This window comes from Pinus tabuliformis, chromosome 2_1, assembly GCF_031772625.1.
Source record: "Pinus tabuliformis cultivar Carrire ecotype Pingquan chromosome 2_1, CPIR1, whole genome shotgun sequence".
Classification (NCBI taxonomy): domain Eukaryota; kingdom Viridiplantae; phylum Streptophyta; class Pinopsida; order Pinales; family Pinaceae; genus Pinus; species Pinus tabuliformis.
Window position 1 is genome coordinate 293,248,774 of NC_142299.1, and position 3,780 is coordinate 293,252,553.

The window sequence follows — 3,780 nt, forward strand, 5'->3', positions numbered from 1 at the left end:
AACGCTAAGTAACCTGAGCATGTCATATAATTATTTGAATGATTATTATAATGAATCCATTTAAATTATTATTGAAATATAATATCACTCATATTGTCATATGTCTATGACATGGATGGAATGATGAATCTGTCCAGAGAGGATAGATGGTGAGAATTGGCTTCAGTTTCAAAATTGGCAAGAGAACCCTAAAGGCCTAAACTCTTCTTGATGGCATCACATGGGAAGGGTTAAATATCCCGAGGGACTGAGTTGGCAAAGAAGAGAATTGTCCAAGTGTTGTGGATTATTGTGAAATGGGGACATGAATGATATTACTAGAAAAGTACACTAAGGATAATGTTATTCTAAGGGGACATGAATATAATAACAAAACCCTAAAGATGATGCATGCATTAATGCTTCAAGTGTACAAGGAGGAACTAGTGCCCATTCACAAGATGGCCAGATACCGAGCATGCAACATAGTAAGGTTGGTAAAGCCAAAATAGCAAGTGTGGTAAGTAAGTTGCAACACTGGTTCATACAAACTCTTGGGAAGAGGGGATTCAATCATCCAGCCATTGAGGTAGTCATTTCATGCATGAACTGAGGTTGGAGAACCAAAATATGGCATGGTTGGAGAACCTTGAGACACTACAGTTGAAGCCAAGACTGCGTCAGAGCTGAGGGATGTTGGGTTGGTTGTTTTTATGGTTGTTCCTATTCACAATTCTCCCATTCTAATCTATACTTCTTTGAATATTGACATACCTTGATGCCAAGTCTAAATTGAGAAAGAGTGGCTATCAAAAAAATGTGTAAACCATAAAGAAGGGTTATTGGAAAATGATTAGAGCCAACGAAAATTTAGTTACAACTAGAAATACCTGGTTCCTAGCAATGAAAATTCCTTGACCAATCCACAATGGAGCATTGGAAATAAGGGGGATAGCCCAAGGGCCCAATTGATTGTGTTGGATTGCTATGACTGGAAAATACTGCAATATGAATTCCTTGTCTGCAATTTCTAGAAAATGAATAGAGTGAGAAATACCAAAGCCATAGCTAGTAAATTTGCCTTTGTCGTTTCATTGCCTAACATAGAAGTGGAACCTACACAAGGTGGTGCCTATGGCTGGGAGGAAAACCACTCCTATGAAATTAGTATATCCGCTTAACAGATAAATAATTTGGTTGTCACTGTTCATATGCTGATAATTGATGTATGTGGAACTGCTGTGTTTCAAAAATATGTGCTTTCTGTGCTTATTTGGGAAATATAAGCCTGAAATTTGACATAAATTCAGAATTATGATCCAGTATGTCTGGAAGATGTTTACTTGAAATTTTTAAGGCATATATAGTTTCCTATGTGGAATGCAGAGGGCTTAATTCTGCCTCTGCTATGAAAATCAAGCGTCAGTTATGCCAAGTGTATGCATAATTGCTTCGTGAGCACCAAAAAGATGCCAGACCAATGGAGAATTGTAATACTCTCCATGGAAAAATATTTCCTGAGTATGTTGTGCCTGTCCATGGTTCTCCTGTATCATAATCCAGCAGTTAATACTCAATGTAATCAGCAGATCATATGAACTACTCGAATGGTTAACTACATACATGGGTAAGGAATGTATTTGGCACAAGAAATGCTATTTTCATTACTGATTTATATTTTCCTGTAAATGCGATTTTACATTGTCGATCTGAATTTTAAATTTGGCCTCATAAATGCTAATTTGAAGGAAACAAACCTTGATGATAGTGTTAGATGGCCAAGGAAGGCATCCAGGGACATCACAATACCATGGAACTAAAGAAATGTACAATCATCTCACCTTCCATCAAGCAAGTAGTGGCGAATAGTAAAAGGAATCTTCAGCTCTCTGAGTTCTTTCATTGCAATCTTCAATCACCAAAGAAAATGGAAAACTATTTCAAACTCTTTTCAAATAACTACTACATTGGAAAATTAACAAAAGATAAAGATAAATGATCATTTCAAGTCCTACCAAATGCTCCTAACTCAATGTGCATTTCAAAAATGAGATCCAATGCATAATGACAAGAAATTCATTCAAAATGGAAAAAGAAAAGGAATAAAATAGAGGTCCGTAAAAAACAAATATACCTCCAATGGATCAGTCTCGCCTTCAAGTTCAACCATGACAGGTGCATTCATGCTGCCACAGGAAAATGTCAAGTTGATGACCAAAAATTTTAATTCTTGAACTAAGATGTAACATGGGCTTTTTGGAAATAGAGCTCTCTAAATTAAGGATTAATCCCGACTAGTATTGATTCTATAGTTCCATGCCTTACCAGAAACAAGAAATGGAGAAAGAAACAACGCAGGTTTCTGGCAATAAGAAACATGAATCCATGTCCCCTCTCCCAAAACATATATTATACATATTAAATTGATTAGTAACATATTAATGTAGAGTTAGGAAGATATTAACCGTCCTAAATAGCCTATTGACACATGCTTGATTTGCAATGCTCGAGTGCCTAGTATTCTAGCACGCTCATATTTCATCATGAACTTTGAGGTTTTTTGAGGTTTATCGCTTGGTTGTTCCTATTCTACAGGTTCTTTATCAGCCCCTCCAAGTGTATCAATAGGAAATTCTTCATGTTCCTCTTCCTTTGCCCCTACCTCTTCCTACAGAAAAATGAAATTAAGAAAGCCCGAGAACCCATGACATTTTGGGCACAAATTAACCCTGACAAATAAGGGTTTCCACCAGTTTTCATTTTGAACATAAATCACGAAAAGACAAAAGGAAAATGGTTAACAACATACCTCAATATTAGGTTGGGGAGGCTCCTCTTCATATCTGCATGCATTTCAAAACCAAAAATTTATCAAACAAGGGGTGTAATGAATCAGTCTCATAATGTCAGTCACATAAACGTCCTCAGGAACCTTTCACTTTTCTATGTCGTAAACCCTCTAAATTAGCACGCACCAAAAACACCCAAAAAACTTTGAAACCCAGAAAGACTGTCTATTATATAAAACTTGAGAAACCCTCAAAACTTGGTAAAACCCTTTCTTGCAAAAGAGTTTAATAACCCATTAAAACCCTCTCTTATAGATGCCTAAGAAATCCTCACTAGCCCTTATCTCAAGGAATTTCTTAGTACAAAACCTTCTCTTAAGAAAAATATATATCCCCTAAAACCCTTGTGCATGCAGTGGCATCTTACTCGACATCTCCTCTATCGAAATCGTTGAAGTCCTCGTCCGCCATGGGTTTCAAATTAGTGATCGTAATAGAGTAAAAACGAAACAACTCACTTTGTACTGAGTATTGGACTAGCCTTGATTTTATTGATATTGGCCGTGAAATTTTGAGTTTAAATTATTATGGCCCTCATGAGGGTGAACAATAGTGAAGGAATAATTTTTGTGATATGGATCCCTTAAAGGAAAGCAAGGTCACCGTGGTCAAAGCAAAATTGAGGTTTTCCCAAGTCGTGAGGGTAAGCGAAGAGTTATGGAATAATTTATTTGATATGGATTACTTGAAAGGAGAACAAGGTCATAGTTTGGAGAGAACTTAATTTTACTTTAAGAAGTAGAACAAGGTCATAGTTAGGAGTGATTTCAAACTCTAATAAGGGTTGAGCTATGGTGTTCTCTAACTAATTGATTCTCTAGTATATTATTTTAAGCATTAAATGAGGGGTAAGTTTAGTTGGTTTGGTGCCAAAGATTAAAAGAGATTGTTGGGTTTTTAATTTAAAAAAAATGATTCGTGAAGTAGATAATATTCAAAATTAAGGAATGAT

At 36.0% G+C, this 3,780-nt stretch overlaps 1 pseudogene; it reads right to left on the reverse strand.

Moving 5' to 3' along the window:
• Positions 1 to 1,405: 1,405 nt before the first annotated feature.
• Positions 1,406 to 3,239, reverse strand: LOC149199947 (DNA-directed RNA polymerases II, IV and V subunit 6A-like; annotated as a pseudogene).
• Positions 3,240 to 3,780: the final 541 nt, after the last annotated feature.